The sequence below is a fragment of the Zeugodacus cucurbitae genome, chromosome 2, assembly GCF_028554725.1.
Source record: "Zeugodacus cucurbitae isolate PBARC_wt_2022May chromosome 2, idZeuCucr1.2, whole genome shotgun sequence".
In the NCBI taxonomy this organism is placed as follows: domain Eukaryota; kingdom Metazoa; phylum Arthropoda; class Insecta; order Diptera; family Tephritidae; genus Zeugodacus; species Zeugodacus cucurbitae.
The window spans coordinates 65024319-65042101 of NC_071667.1; the positions used below are offsets into that span (position 1 = coordinate 65024319).

General features: G+C 36.2%; 2 protein-coding genes across 6 annotated transcripts in view; one reads left to right on the top strand and one right to left on the bottom strand.

Annotated features, from left to right (window-relative positions):
- LOC105218430 (tRNA:m(4)X modification enzyme TRM13 homolog) overlaps positions 1-17783 on the top strand; it is a 793174-nt gene that overhangs the window by 741281 nt on the left and 34110 nt on the right. For all 3 annotated transcript variants that reach the window (XR_008469969.1, XR_008469970.1, XR_008469971.1), the window contains one exon: positions 17441-17549. The gene's annotated coding sequence lies outside the window, so the exon portion shown is untranslated. The remainder of the gene's footprint in view (positions 1-17440; positions 17550-17783) is intronic.
- Positions 1-17783, bottom strand: part of LOC105218112 (uncharacterized) — a 207388-nt gene that overhangs the window by 52195 nt on the left and 137410 nt on the right. The gene's annotated exons all lie outside the window — the stretch shown is intronic.

Genomic DNA, 17783 nt, shown 5'->3' on the forward strand with positions numbered 1-17783 from the left:
TATTACTAGCCGACCCGCCCGCACGTTTTTGTGACTAAGCTATACATTAAATTAGTAAATCTTTCAATGCAGAGAAAAAATTCTTACGCATAAAGACGAAACCGTTATAGCCGATAAATTTTAAAATGATTGATTGCCATTATTGTAGATCTGTGTTAAGCGTAAATCATCATAATTAGTAAAACTTTGATTTTTTTAATCGTATATTGGAGAAAGGAACAAATGACCAAATTTAATAGTTGGATTTATCTTGGCTTTGGTGACGATATTGATTACCTTCTTCACAGCCAGTCTTGTTCTTTTGCAAAGTTTGATGTTGATTTATGCTACGCAGCATGATGACAACTCACACTAATTTTAATTGCAAGTGAGTGGGGATAGTCCAGCAATTTAAAATAGTCTGTGGGATAATTGAATACGTCATCCTGGTTTGTAGCTGTGTTTACTCTCCCTTAACATAATTCTAACTTGTCGCATTAAGATCAAAGAGATCCTTGTTTTTTACCACCAATATAGGTCATTCAATCAGTCATTTATGTTTAATATATTGTGATTTCATGTCAGGAAAAACACGATGAATAAGCTCCCCTTTCGAAGCCATCAAGTGACAGAAACCCGTTAAAAAATATGTTGGAAATGTTATTAATCCCTCGAGGTATCAACTGAGACGCTACCATTTCCAACTGCTTCTACAATCGCAATTTGATATTGTTGCAAAATCAGTGGTATGTTAGTTGTTATAATATATTTTGGTTTCTTGTCAGGAAAAACACGAATAAGCTCCTCTTTCGAGGCCATGAAGTGACAAAAACCCGTTAAAAATGTTAATAATCCAGCGAGGTGTCAACTGCGTCGCTACCATTTCCAACTATTTCTACAATCGTAGTGTGATATTGTTGGAAAAACACTCGTATGTTATTTGTTAATTGGCGATTCTTTATGTGTTGCCACAAATTAGATGATTTTAGGAATGTGATTAGTTGATCCAGAAGTAGTCTGGCGAAAATCACCTGCCAACAGAATCATGGCTTCACCAAAAATATTTTCGTTCTTGCGTAAATCTTTTAAGGTCCTGTGCAGTACCTCCAGCAATTTGAATATCTGGAAAATCTTCTTTATAGCTCTTTTGCAGACTGGTGTTTCGTTGATTTGCAAGTTAGGAGTAATTTCAAGGCCGAATTGCCGTTTGTCTGCCTACTAACAGGTGCCCATTATAACTGGGCGTTGAAAATGAGTGAAATCGGTTCAGGAATTACCTCAACCCTCATGTACTATATATGCTGATTTTCATTATTCTATTGGACTTTATTTCAAATTGTGTGTAATAAAATTACATCAATAAATTGCGAGAGTATAAAATGTTCGGTTGCCTTTCCCTACTTGTTACAAATTGTTTTGGGCTATCGACACAGCCTTATACAATTGAACAATGAGAAAAATATTTTAAAAAAGCAACAATGACAACTTTCAAAATATTATTATTTTTTGTTTTGTTTTTTTTTTTTTATAATTTTGTTGTTAACTCAAATAAAATCATCTTCTTGTTATCTTCCTCACTATTTTTCGATACATATGAACTTTCTAATCTTTCCCTGGCCTTCCATAAATATTTCAAAACTAAAATAAGCCAAATCGGTTTGGCCCTTCTCGACTTTTTTCGAGACTAACGACACAAATTGTTTGTATGGCAGATTAGAAAATTGTGGATTTAAGACTTTTTCAGCCAATTTTTTTAAATTTTTCTCTCCGTAAGAACCATCCCTGTACCTCTAGAAATATTCTAAAAAAAGAATTTGCGAAATCGGTCCAGCGGTTCTCGAGTTATGCGCTTAGCAACACATTTTGCGATTCATTTTTATATTATAGATAATATTTAAATTTCAATATTGTATAATTAGAATTATTTGTTGCACAACACACGATCATCTTAAAAAGACACATATTCAACAGCGATAAAGGTATGGATACTCCTACATATTATAAGGTTAGCTTCCTTTAGAGTTAACTACAACCAAAAGACTTTGAGACATGCTGTCTACCAAGTTCTGAAAAAGTGATTGTGGCATGTTTTCCCAGGAGTCCCTAAATCCATTTAAAATGTCTTATTTATTGGGACGACAAGAATATCGGGTGAGCTTATCATTCAAATATTGTATTATAAATACTTAAAAGGATTTAAGTCAACGTTTTGGCAGGTCACAGTTGGAGCTCTATCGATTTTTGATCGCAACATTCTTCCTAATCCAACTTGTATGTTTGGACTCATTGTCCTGCTGGTATATAGAGTTATCATCGAAGTCCATTTTTTGTGCTGAGTGCTCTAAATTTGTACTCAGCATCACTACGTAGGACTCGCCCGTCATTTGCCTTCGATTAATAACAAATTTGATAGACCACTGTAGCTACGGCAACCCCGAACTAAAATATTTCCAACTCCGAACTTAATGATGCCTTGGATGTACTTACTTTGGAGCCTCTCACGACTTTTTCGTCAAACTTTTTGATTGCCTTTCGTATTTTTCTAATTAAAAAGCTCGCATTACTCCAAATTAGTATTTTCGAAAAACTTGGCGGCATTTGATAACACTTTTTGGCAAATTCAAATCAAGAAATATTCAAATAATAGTAAAAAATCTGGTGGGGTACGCATAATTTTGTCGGATACTGTATATACATATGTACATGTAATAAATATAAAGCGTGAATTATGATTCAAAATTGTTGTACATGAAAATTATGAGTGTATATGATACAGTATAGAGTGTTGGTCGCTGTGTTGGAGGCACTAAAAAATGAAATAATATCAATAAAGCATAAAAAGCGTTGCACATTTCTCGTTGGCGAAATTAACTGAAATTAAATATTTACAATTTATGGCAGACTGTTTTTTTTTGCAGCAGCTTAAAGCGCTATAAATCATGTAAATTGAAAGCATTCAATCGTAGATGTGATTATATGTCAATGGGCATTTGTTAGTTGGCGAGAGATTGATACGAGTATAAATGGTATACGTTCAGAGAAAAAATTAGTGAAAAGCGATTTGAATTGATAAATAAATTTTACATTTCATAATGCCTTTTTGTTAAGTATTTTTTCTTAAATTAAGCGTATAAATATTTTTATTTCAGCTAAGGATTATGTTATTGAAAAAGACAATTAATTTGCTGCTGGTGGCAATTCGGTTTAAAAATATTATTGGATTATTAGGTCTTTAACTCACAAAAATATTTAAAGTTTTTTAAATTCTCCATTGTGAACAATTAAAGAATGTAGAGCTTACAAATTTCGGCAATTTTTTTTTAATATTTTTTTTTAAAGAATATTAAAAAATACACAAAAATGTCACATTTAATTAGCGGCCACCTCAATAAAAAGTACTGATGATCGATCTCAAAAACAAAAAAAAAAAAACAAAAAAAAAAAAACAAGGCAAAAATCATTTAAAAGCCTGCTATCAGACTGCTAACTAAAAACCTTCAGACTGACGTACATACATTCTTGCCTGCGTACCTATGACGTCATCAGCCACAATTTGTGGAATGTTGCACTGCGTTCGTTTGCTTTTTATTCTATTTAAAATAAATTTCCAAACCAGTTGATTTAGCATTTTGGCATTTGACTGACATTTTTCCAAATGAATTTCGATATTGAATATTTTGCTGACAAAGAAATTGCTTAATCTCTTTAGACATTCCAAAAAAAAAAAAACAAATACAAACAAAAATAAAAAAAAATGCTAAAAATGCTAAAAATGCCAGCAACGCGTGTGGCAGCCGGTCAGTGCTGAATTTGAGAAGTGCTTGCGTGCAAGGAATCATACGAGAATCATAAAGTTTTACTTGCGCAAACGCATATTTGTAGCCACAAGCATATATTTTATTTATTTATGCTTTGTGTGTGCACAGCAGTATGAATGTGCGTGGATAAATATTTAATTTACCCTTGTCAAATTTGCTGTCTACTTTCAATTTGCTTACACAGTTGAAGTTATCAAAAATTGTGTGAGAAAAGTAACAAAATCCGACTGGCTATTGGCTATTTTTAACCACGCGTGCAGAGTTAAGGCACTCTCTGATTCTATTTTTACACCAACTGCTTTTGTAGGCTGGAAAAAATGATTTATAGTTCGCATTTATTGCGTTGGCGCTGAAAAGTTTTCGGTAAAGGCGTAGGTTTGTCTTTTTAGAGAGAGAGAGAGACAGAGAGAGAGAGAGAGAACGAATTCTACCTTTTTCTTCGGTAAGAATTTTTTAATAATTCAACATTTTATTTGAGCTTCATATTGCATTAAGTTTAAATATAAGAGAGGTAGTAGTTGTGGTATCTGTATTGTGTTGGTAGGGGCGTATGAGTAACATTTTTATACAATACTTTGAAGTATGCAAAATTTGATATTTTAGTCTGTATTATTTTCAAGAAAAGAGCATTAAACTCAAAAACAGCTCGTTAGATGTTTATTTTGGTATTATATTGCTTATTTGAAAGGATGATATTGCTCTCTTTACTTATACAACCTTAGAAGTTATAGAGGAGGTTCATATGGAATCATGTGTCTATTTTTATCATCAATATTTTGGCATCCTTATACTACAGTTTGAAAAGTAGCGAAATCGGTGCACAACCGCAGCAATTATCTCCACACTACAATTTTAAAGCACATCTGATGCGTGCACTTAGCAATCTATAAATTAAACACCAGTGCAGATATCGGCACAAAATTTTGCACAAATAATGCGTTTCTCGTGTGACATAACCCTTCTAAAAATCACCGAAATCGGATTATAACGTTTCAAGGCCCCAGATATCGAACATGTGGAACTCGAAGTTTGCGGCTATTTTTTATTAAAAATATTGGTAAATCTCTCAGATATTCTAAAGTACTTCAAAGGAGATGTATTTCTTCAAACAGTGTTCGTCTGTGCCAAAAATGGGTAAAATCAGTCCAATTTTTCCTCTAACCCCTATATAACTCATATGTGGATTTTCAAACTTCCGGTGGACTTTATACCGTATATATCGGTTAATATGTGAGATATCTTAGCGAAATTAAGCGAACGAAAAATTTGGGATATAATACAGATTGGCATCAAAAATTGTTGAAATCGGTCCAGGTATTACCACAGTCCCTATATATTATATTTAATAGTTTTTGTTTTCTAGTGGAATTTATTTCGAATATATGGGTCAAATTGTGTGTTCTCTTAATAAAATTTAATACATAAATTGCCAGAGTATTAAATGTTCGGTGGAACCCGAACTTAGCTCTTCCTTACTTATTATAATTTCAATATATTGCCATATTGAACTTGAAAAATGTTAAATCCTTTGAATAATTCTGGAAAATATCTTGGAATTATACAGCTAACTCCATATTATTTCCAATTTATATTTCAATGGTAATACAAAAAATTGTTTCTTACAAAATTAATTAAAAATAGTTTTTTTATATTCTTTATCTTATAACCAAAAACTCATTAGGTGCACCAGCTAAGTCTTCTCGTGACCTTTTAGCCAAATAAATATAATATAATATTTCAATAGAGATTAAGCTGAAGTTACTACTACAACTTTGCTTCCGCCGTTTTCCAATAGATGTCTCTAGGGTCAAGCACTGGTCGATTAAATCGTTTTATATCGATCTTGGACATTTGTGTCTACATTAACCCAACAAAATATTTGTAGAGATCTGTTTGCATCACAAATGCATTCTCAACTGAAAATGTCATTTTTTGAGCCGAATTCTCGACATTTGCGGGAAATTTTGCTTTCTTTTTTAATTCCAAGAAAAGTGCGGCTGAGGCTCATCGACATTTGTAACCGTTTTTATACAAAAAAAAAAGTCTTAAATTTACAGAAAATCCGACGCCATCGGCGGAAGCAAAGTTGTAGACCTAATAAAATATTTTTTTTTAAGATATATTCTAAACTTGTTGGCAACCCTACTAATATATTGAATTCTTAGTCTTCTTCAAACTTTGTGGTCAAACAAATTTGGATAGAATTTCCATAATGACTAAGTTGAATCTATAAATGCTTATATTTTTTACATTTTCAATATTAGTTGGCAACCCTACTGAAGAATTAAAATTTCAAATATATGCTATATTTTTAATCTACAGCTATTTCTTAATTTTGTTTGGCTCATTTTTTCCTTTTTTTGCAACCGAAGCTTAAAATGTTGGAATGTCGATGGACAGAAATATGCATATTTCCTAAAAATATTTTTTATATGTGCTCCGGATGAAATACGTTTTTTGTATTTTACCGACAACCAAAAATACAAAATTTTCAATACTATTATCGGTTTTATTTTCTCCCTGCTTTATTTTTGTTTTTGCATACAAGAGCGATATTTACTGCCGAGATTTGAAAGTTACTCAATGCAACATTGGTTAACAAATGGTTATCATGCGCTCTATGGATTACCTCGAGCTTACCTCGGTGGCAGCAAAACCAAAAAACAAAAAAAAAGCACAAAATGAAATACAAAATAAATTTCGCCTGCAGCAGCATGGCAAGCGATTGCACATAACAACAATAACAAAAACATATATATGCAGATATGAAATGGTACATATATGTATGTATGTATCTGTATTTTTCTAGCTACACTGACATGCGAGCGCATATGTTGCAAATACGCACAGCAATGCAACTATTTGTTGTGCTCACGTACAAGTGCTGTGTTTGCCAAGAGTGGCATTCACTGGAGTGCCCTCTACAGAGCATATGGCGACAATATTTTAACATTTCCATACAAGCGACACGCGTGTTTTTTGTTTTCATTTAGCGCGTGAGTTTTTGCTTCTATTGTTGTTGTTGTTTTGTTGATATGTTGCGCGTGTGTTGCACTAACACACACGAACAACGGTATTTTATGACATTTATGCAGCGCAGTACAACTGCCATTTCACTGTTAGGGTTTTTTGTTTTTGTTGTTTGGTATTTTTTAGATGTTTTTGTTTTTGTGTTTTGTTTTTTGCTCGTGCGAGTTTTGTGGGAAAGCGCACATGTGGCAAGTTCATTTGCGGCACACACACACACACACACACACACATTTCGCGAATTCGCGCGTGAGTGCTTTCGTGTGTGCGTGTATGTACAGTTACACATATACAGTTGTATATATATCAGCTGTTATCTGTATCTGTATATGTGCGCGTGTGGCGGCTTGCCAGTGCGCTTGTAGGACAACTTCCATTTCCATTTTCCTGCTTATTTCCTTGTCGACAGCGAAAGCTGCGAAATAGTTCAAATGCGTAAGCTGCGTAACAGACAGACAGCTGAGAGGAAAAACACACACGTACATATGTATGTATGTAAGTGCATTAGCGTTGCATGCCACATCTGCTTGAAATCCTATTTGAAAATGCGTTAGTGTGGCGCCGCAACAAAGTGGATGAGGGTTGCATGCAGTTGAAATTCATACATTTATTTTTTGTATGTATGTATGTATGTGTGCCACACATCGGTTTCACTTTACTTTCACTGTCACTACACTAGGCTGAGTGGCAGCGCGTAATGAGGTTTGTAATGGCAAGATTTACGTGAGTGTACGCCACTAACAATGCAAAAATATAGTATCGCAACAACAGCAACTAACACAGCACGCATCATGCCACAGCTGCCACGAAAGCCATTGCAACGCAGTTGTAATCCGATTGCGCAGTAATACAATCGGCAAGCATGCACAACGAACGCGCGTGTTTTCTTCTATGTGTGCCTGCATATCTCCTGCCTCCTGCGCGCAGGTGCAGCTGCAATTTGACCAATATTCGCCGCATTAAAGTGCATTCGCAGTCGAACAGGCATTTGCATATGAGCTGAGCGCCATGCATTCGTTTATGCCTTGTAAGTGGGCGCGTGGAGTAGTTACCTGGCGTGGTTTATACAATTTTACAGAAATGCATTTATGTGCGAGGGACAACAACAACAACAACAAACCAACAACTATCTACATGCATAAGTGCAACTGTATATTGGTTGCTTTCAACCTGCTTATATTACATCGTTTTTGTGTGTGTTTATGTGCGTTAATAAATTTGCATTGCATACTTTTTGGCGTTTATCTTGTTATAGCTACCACACACAAATATATGCCTATATGCCTATCAGTTGTGCTGTTGTGCCCGTTAATCGCTGCAAAATGCAAATCGCTTCGATTGTAGTGGCATTTTATTTCAATATTAGTGCAATGCACTCACACCCACACACTCGCACTTAAGCATCAGCTTACAAATAATTTTCAAATGGCACCGTCGAATGCAGCGTTTGGCTTAATGCATTTACTACTCGCTGTGTTATTTTGTGGCTTGTAGGCTGAAAACTATTCAATTGCAACGGTATATCACTAAGCGTTATTGTTATTGCATTAGTGTTGCCAGTTGCCAGTTGCCGTTAGTCGGTCGAAAATTTCGTGTGCACTTAATGCGCATTATTCCTGAACAATTGTTTGTTAAGCATTCGGAGTGAGTGGAGAGAATTGGTGTGTCGTGTTGTTGGTTTAATACAATGGTATTGGAACAGATATTGGGAAATTTTTTTTTGTTTAATGTGAAGGTAAATATAAATGGCAAGGTGTAAAATAAACGGGATAAATAAAAAAAATATTTGAGTTGAAGAAAAATAATGCAATGAGGGCGTAGTTCATATTTTCAGATAGGGAGTATATTAGTTTGAAAGAAGGATATTGTATTTTCTAGGTAAACAAGTTTAAACGCGCCAATCTTATATTGAATTGTATCAAATAATATTGTTGTTGGTATTTCTATAAACATTTTTTTTATTTAATAAACTGTAATAATAAGGCATCATATGCCTTCTAAATAGCTTAATGGGTTGCCACCTGGCTATAAATAACATATAAAAATAAATAAACAATTTGATGGCTCACAATAAAGTAATACAGTTGCGTGCAACTAATTAACAAGGGCATGGCTCTGCAAATATTTTGCACTGGTGTGTAAAATCGTGAAGGAATGAAAGTTATGCTCCTATTAGTTTCTTTCACATGAAGGTTTGTAACTCGAAACCGATATTCTGGAGAAATGGAATTTTTATTGCGAATGTTTAAAAGCGGCCGTGCACCTAATTAACAACGCGTGCTTAATTTCAGTTTTTTTGTAAATTTTTGTGTGTAATTTTTTCTTATATTTTTATAGAAAATTAATATTCTCAATAAATTTATTAATTTTAGTTAAACAAAGGTATGAGTAAAAATAAGTCCTGTGTTGAGGATACTAGGGCCGATATTGTCCCCTTACGAGAGACTGGAAAGTCATACGTGTTAATATTGTGTTAAAGTTTTAGGTCATTCGGAGATAAACTAAGGAAGTTACAGCAGGTTGAATAACGGTACCTCTAACTTAGGCTTGCGCGCCTTCCAGCTACCTGCGCTGAGTGTACAAAACTTTGAATCGATTTTCCCAAATGTCATTTTTAAAGTCGGTGACCAGCCTACAGAAAAAACTACTGCATCGATCGTTTTGAAATTTTGTACAAATATTCTACATATATATAGCTCTAGGAGGATGGGATCATGTGTAGAAGTTCACGCAAGTGAGGAAAGTTTTTGATTGTCACTCACTTGGGAGTGGCCAGAAACGATTCTTCTCCACATGGTTCAAGCAGCTCACGACTTCCGGTTTTAGACCAAGTATCCTCTGGGTAGCCAACAGACATCCGTTTGAAGGCGAGCTAAAGTGAGAAGGCGAAGCCCGCTTATGCGGTTGTGCGTAGGGTTTGGGACCCACCACATAAAAACACCCCCCAATGAAAAATCTACGAAAGCCTCGGATGAGACACCCCCCTTTTGATGACGACCCCTGCAAACGTTTTAAGGATAATGATATAAGGGCATGCACCTGGAATGTCCGGACCCTTAATTGGGAAGGTGCCTCTGCCCAGCTGGTTGATGTCCTCATACGACTTAAGGCTGACATCACCGCCATCCAAGAAGTGCGATGGACGGGACAAGGACGGAAGAAGGTGGGTCCTTGTGACATCTACTACAGCGGCCATATAAAGGAGCGCAAATTTGGTGTTGGATTTGTGGTGGGAGAGAGACTCCGTCGCAGAGTCCTGGCATTCACCCCGGTGGATGAACGTCTAGCCACAATCCGCATCAAAGCGAGGTTCTTCAACATATCGCTGATTTGCGCCCACGCCCCAACGGAAGAGAAGGACGATGTGACCAAAGATGCTTTCTATGAGCGCCTAGAACGCACCTATGAGCGCTGCCCCCGCCACGATGTAAAAGTCGTGCTTGGTGATTTTAACGCCAGGGTGGGTAAAGAAGGTGTCTTTGGCACAACAGTCGGAAAATTCAGCCTCCATGACGAAACATCGCCAAACGGCCTGAGGCTGATCGACTTCGCTGGGGCCCGAAATATGGTCGTCTGTAGTACCAGATTCCAGCATAAGAAAATACATCAAGCTACTTGGCTGTCTCCTGATCGAAACACGCGGAACCAAATCGATCACGTTGTGATAGACGGAAGACATGTCTCCTGTGTTTTAGACGTGCGTACGCTCCGAGGACCAAATATAGACTCGGACCATTATCTGGTCGCAGCGAAGATACGCACCCGCCTCTGTGCAGCAAAGAATGCCCGTCAACAAACACAAGGAAGGTTCGACGTCGAAAAGCTGCAATCGCAACAGACAGCCACGAAATACTCTACTCGACTTGCACTCCTGCTCTCTGAGAGCACTCATCAGCATCTCGGTATAAGGGAACTGTGGAACGGCATCTCAAACTCACTCCGTACCGCTGCAGCCGAAACAATTGGTTTTCGGCAACGACAAAAAACAAGCTGGTACGATGAGGAGTGCCGTCTCGCAGTGGAGAGAAAACAGACTGCCTACCTCGCAACATTGCAAACGACCACAACACGTGCGGGATGGGATAGATACCGAGAGCTGAAGAGGGAAGCGAGACGCATTTGCAGACAAAAAAAGAAAGAGGCCGAAATGCGTGAGTACGAAGAGCTTGAGAAGCTGGCAGACAGAGGGAATGCTCGAAAATTTTATGAAAAAATGAAGCGACTTAACGAAGGTTTCAAGACCGGAGCATCCTCATGTAGAGACCAAGGTGGTAATCTGGTAACCGATGTCCAGGGCATACTGGGATTATGGAGGGAACACTTCTCCGACCTGCTGAATGGCAGTGAGAGTACAACACCAGGAGATGACGAACCCGATCCCCCAATCGATGACGATGGAACAGATGTTCCATTACCCGACCATGAAGAAATTCGAATAGCAATTACCCGCTTGAAGAACAACAAAGCAGCGGAGGCCGATAGATTACCGGCAGAACTATTCAAATACGGCGGCGAAGAACTGATAAGGTGCATGCATCAGCTTCTTTGCAGAATATGGTCGGAAGAAAGCATGCCTGACGATTGGAATCTCAGTGTGCTCTGCCCAATCCATAAAAAGGGAGATCCCACAATCTGCGCCAATTACCGTGGGATCAGCCTCCTAAATATCGCATACAAGGTTCTATCGAGCGTATTGTGTGAAAGACTAAAGCCCACCGTCAACAAACTGATTGGACCTTATCAGTGTGGCTTTAGACCTGGAAAATCGACAACTGACCAGATATTCACCATGCGCCAAATCTTGGAAAAGACCCGAGAAAAGAGGATCGACACACACCACCTTTTTGTCGATTTTAAAGCTGCTTTCGACAGCACGAAAAGGAGTTGCCTTTACGCCGCGATGTCTGAATTTGGTATCCCCGCAAAACTAATACGGCTGTGTAAATTGACGTTGAGCAACACCAAAAGCTCCGTCATGATTGGGAAGGACCTCTCCAAGCCGTTCGATACCAAACGAGGTTTCAGACAAGGTGACTCACTATCGTGCGACTTCTTTAACCTGATGCTGGAAAAAATTATAAGAGCTGCAGAGCTAAACCGAGAAGGTACAATCTTCTACAAGAGTGTACAGCTCCTGGCGTACGCCGATGATATTGATATCATCGGAAGCAACAACCGCGCCGTTTGTTCTGCTTTTTCCCGCATGGATAAGGAGGCGAAGCGAATGGGTCTGGAGGTGAATGAGGACAAGACGAAATATCTCCTGTCATCAAACAAACAGTCGGCGCATTCGCGTCTTGGCTCCCACGTCACTGTTGACAGTCATAACTTCGAGGTCGTAGATAATTTCGTATACCTGGGAACCAGCATCAACAACACGAACAATGTCAGCCTCGAAATCCAGCGCAGAATAACTCTTGCCAACAGGTGCTACTTTGGACTGAGTAGGCAATTGAACAGTAAAGTCCTCTCTCGACGAACCAAAATCAAGCTCTACAAGTCACTTATCATTCCCGTCCTGCTTTACGGTGCAGAAGCTTGGACGATGTCAACATCAGATGAGACGACACTAGGAGTCTTCGAGAGGAAAATTTTGCGCAAGATTTATGGTCCTCAGAACATTGGCAACGGCGAATACCGCAGACGATGGAACGATGAGCTGTACGAGTTATACGACGACATTGACATAGTTCAGCGAATAAAAAGACAGCGGCTACGCTGGCTAGGTCATGTTGTCCGAATGGACGAAAACACTCCAGCCCTGAAAGTGTTCGATGCAGTACCCGCCGGAGGAAGCCGAGGAAGGGGAAGGCCTCCACTCCGTTGGAGGGACCAGGTGGAGAGCGACCTGGTTACACTTGGGATCTCCAACTGGCGCCGAACTGCAAAGGAGAGAGACAGGTGGCGCACTATCGTCGATTCGGCTATAACCGGCTAAACGGTTGCAATGCCAATCACATACATATAGCTCTCGACATATATGACGTCGAGTTTTTCCAAAAATTTTAATTACTAACAATTTTACAATAACAAATAGGTCGATTTTTTCGTCTAAAATCGTCATTTTGGTTTGAAAATGGTACCAAAAATTTGAAAATTGAAAAATGAAAAAAAAACTCGACGTCAATTGAAAGACAAACTAATAAACTAAAGAAAGCATTTTGATTTTTTTGGTTTCGGATGATCCAGTGATGCTGTAGGCTGGTCGCCGCACAACAACTTTTTTTCGAGGTGCCTGCAGAGATCGACGTTAATCCGTTATTCCTCGCTATTTTTCGATAAAACTTTTTTTAAGTATCCTTCAAATGTTGTACTTTCATATAATAATAAGTAAAAAAACCTACAGCAATAATTTTTTCTAAAAAAAATTCATGAAAAAAGGTCTTTTTTCGACGAAACAATCCACCCAGAAGGATCCACATAAAACGTGGGCATAAAGAGAACGCACTATCCGTAGACACTATGAAAAGGCGTTTATGAGATGTAAAAAGCGGCAAGAAGAAGCCTTTTCTCTCTGTTCGCAATCAAAATTTCGTATGGAGTAGCTTTGAAATACCGCCACTGGACATCAAATTAATGGAAAAGCTCCTGTTTTCTTACTTAAAGCATATACCCACTTCTTGTATGTAAGGCCAAAATCTCAGATGAAAAAATCAATCCACTATTGCTTGATCTAATATTGTTGTTAATCAGTTGCACTCAACTGAATATATAATAAATGGTCAAACTCTTAATTCGGCCTTGTACTGTACAGCAATTGGACCGTATGACAATAGTATTCCATCGATTTTACTCTCCAGAAATTCTAGTAGCTTGATGAGCTGACTCCTTTTATCCACCTTATAGTCTGGAATTGACATCAAGTGATTACTACCTATTCCTGTCTATATTGAATGATTTTGCTAGTGAAAGATTCGCCTGAAGTGAAACTTTTTGACTGTCCAAGTGTTTTGTCATTAGGAGCGAAGGTTTCTAAGAGAGTGGCATTATGAAATAACCTTCAAATTGAGAAGAAGTTATTGAACGAACCGACGCATATTTGAGATAAATCGAATCATTCTAACAATGCTAAATAAAACCTTCAAATTATTAAAAAATTAATGAATGTTTTATCTCTTTTTGCTAATAAATCAGTTTATATTCTCTGATGAAAATATGTATATATATAAAGTACCATGTTCTCAAATTACAAAATTTCGAAAGAAAGAGAAAAAAATATTTTTAAATTATTTTAGATGTCAATAACAATACTGAAACTACTCAGAATCAAATAATTCCACAAGCATCACTTAATGAAATTCTATATACTATTAACCACTTCAACTTTCACTAAAAATACCACGCTGACTGCTAAGAATAATAGGACAAGCTGTAAATACGAAAAATCAATAGCGAATCAAATTCCTTTAGCTTTATTTATTGCTTAAAATTTCTCAAGTTTATATTTATAAGCGCTTATACCGAAAACTCTCAAAACTAACTGGCGTATAGAGGGAGGGAGGCGTGTAGTATATTATAAGCCAATAGCCATTTAACAGCCATTAAATTGCCTGCAAAGTGGTAGTGAACAGTGGCAGTGGCAGCGGCAAGAGCGCATGTCAAGTGGCCAAGTGCTAAGCAAACTTGATTAATTCTTAAGGAATTGAAATGAAAATGCCAACGAAAGTGGTTAGGAATAGTATGTGAAATATTTATAGAAATCATATTTATGCACGTATGTATGAATGTATGTATGTGTATAAGCACTGTATGCTTAGATTCTAAAAATATTCAAAAATCGAAGCATACATTGAGGCGCATTTGAAAAAACTTACATTTTAAGCAAAATCTTTATAAAAATTGAAAACCAAAATTGTGGTAGAATGAAAATATGATGAAAGAACTATTTTACTTTCGAATTAAACAAATATTTACTGTACAGGAATTTTTAAAATTTTTATAAAATGTTTACAACAACTGACTGAATTGATTTCTATAAAGTCAACAGCAAATGACAAGAGTCTCAATACAAACAAATGAAGCACACTCACTGCTGATCAATTGCTGACATTTCTCAACATTTCCCTGGATAGCAATGCAGACTACAAAGTGAATTGAATAAACTGACGCTATTGAAAGTGAAAGCTGTTGAGTTTGTATGTGTCGAAACAGAAAGGTTGCAACAGAAGTGAAAATACGATTTTATACTCCACAGGAAATGTAAGAGAAATTGCTTTGGAAATATTAAAAATAAAATATTAAAAACAAAAAGTAATTTCTCGCATTAAAGACAAAAAAAAAAACTTAAAGTGTGTTGCGGCATGTGGCATATGGCTGCCAGCGTCTGCTCATTCATATCCACTTTGAGGGCAACAGCGCTGCTCATGGCAAATCCGGTGGAAAGCGGATGTGGCATACACGCACAAGCCAGCTAACAGCATACTTGCGCATGTATGTGTGTCAGTGAGTGTAAAAAGCTTTTGTAGCAAACTAACTGTACTTGAAAGATAATGTCAATGTCAATCAGTGTGGCGCGATAGTGAAATCAACGCAGCAAACGCAGTTATTATATTTTATTTTACTTTTTATTTTTTATTTTTTATTAGACAACTATTTGCCTGCCACAACTAGCAAGTGTGTGTGCGTGAATGTGTGCCACAGCGTTGACCTTGTCGTGTCACTCACACAGTCAGCAACTTTTGACAGCATTGCGCGCACACAAGCGCATTAAAAGCATACACTTCTGTGATTTTTTTTCTTCTGTTTTTGCTTTGCCAACTTTGCATATGAAGGGAAAAGCTTGGAAAAAAAATAAAATCAATTTTCTTTTGTGCGAATACTCATTTTAATATTTTTCATATTTTTTGCGCACACATTTTTATTCGCCAACTCGCTACTCAGCTAACTTATCATCTACTATACATATGTATGTATGTATACATTTTAATATTTTTATGACCTTTTGTAATGCTTTTCGCCATCTCATTTAGCTACTCATTCGTTCAAAGCGCACATTTCTTTTGTTGTGTCACCTTTTCTATTATGTGCAAACAATGATGTAATGGCAGAATGGAGGAAAAGTACGACGAAGCATAAAGCGAAATATAAGAGTTAAACTCACACGCATGCATACTTGCGTAGTGTTTTTACTCTATCACTATATGTATGTATATATGTATGTTGATCCTTTTGAAGAATGAGATGTGTGTGTGGTGCGATGTATTTATGTGTGAAAACCATTTTTGTTGTCCAAATAAATATAAACAAATAGGCAGACGCACATATGTACATATATACGTTTATAAGGTTACTGTAGTATTGGCAAGCATGCCTGTGGGAATATGAAGTAAAATTGAAGAATATTCATAGAAGTGAAAATAGTATATTTTTGGAATGGTACAGATTATTAAATTAAAGTAAATTTTGATTATGATGTACGTAGTGGTTAGTCTAAGACTTTCAAAAATCCATTTCATTGGGTAGAATAGTGAAAAATTATCCTGGAATCATAGTCACAAGTAAAAAACTTCTTGAAAAATAGTGAACATTCCGAAGATTGTTCCAGTAGTTATTGAAGTAAAGCCTGAAGAAGTAATACTTTAAGAATAAATGTTAGACCTTTTATGTGGGCTCCATACTGACGAAATCCGGGAACTGCTTCATCGTTCTAGATCAAAATTGTAATCAGTATAAAATTGAAATACAGTTGGATACTAAAGGCAGTATGAAGAGTATTGTTAAAAAGTCAAAGTAGAATGAATGGAAGGCAGCTAGCCAAGAGCAAACGATTCACTATATATTTGTGATGTAGACACATCGGTTTTATACATTATTACATACTAGGATTTTGATTAAAGAATATTGGGAACTTATTAGTTCCAAAAAACATATTGCAAACAGAATTAAAATCACTTATAGACACCATCTTCATATTTTTTTTACACCTACACTTCTATTGCGAGTAAAAAATCAAAAAATTTATTTTTATTTTTTTGCAGATTTGTTAAGTGTAGTATCTGAAAAATATTCTCTGAAAATTTGAAGTTGATCCGATAATTACTTTTCGAGTTATTCGACAAATATATTTTTTGAACTGGTGAAAACTGTAACTCGAAAACCGCTCAGTAGATAAGTTAATGAAATTTATACAGCCTTTAGAATTCATAATAATCCTGTGCCTATTTTTATTTTTCAAAAATTTTTTAAGACCAATGAGCTTTTAATTTTTTCCCGAAAATCTATAAAAATATTACTGAGGCCGCCATTTTCAGACCCAGGATTATCTATTTATAAAACTAATTTTTCTTATCCGAGTGACTTTAGATGAACCTCCAAAGACTTATGATTGTCTCCTCAAGTACCATTTTTTGGAACTGGATCAACACAAACAGCTATAAATTTTCGTGACTTCAAGTCAAAACATCTTGTAATAATGCCATATTATTACTTTTGTAAAATAACATGATTTAATGCAAAAAAAAAATTGCTTGAAATTCTAAATTTTTGTGGAGGCAAGAATCCTTAATACAACATTTCAAATAGAAGAAAAAAAATGTGAGAGTCAACTAAAGTAGTTTAATTTTAATACTTCATTTGTAAAATTTTATTACAATTAAATTTTATAAACTTTTTTCTAGTCCTTACTGCGCTGAGGAAAGGAATACTGTAAGAGAAAGGCTAGCTAAAGTTATCTTTAACTGGATGAGAATTAGTGATGAGTGACGAAATGAATGAAAAAAATGTATGGTATGTATTTGAAATTTAACATTTGTATTAATTCAACTTCATACCCAGTAAAAGTGGGTCAAACGAACTTATTTAAATACTAAATTACACAGAAAACATTTTCCATGCACATTAACGCTTCCTACAAGGATTATAAGGATTACATTCGAGTACATACATATATGTATATGTGACTACAATCATATGAGTATTTTTTTCTGCATTTTTTCTTTTATTTTTATTTTTTGTTCTGCA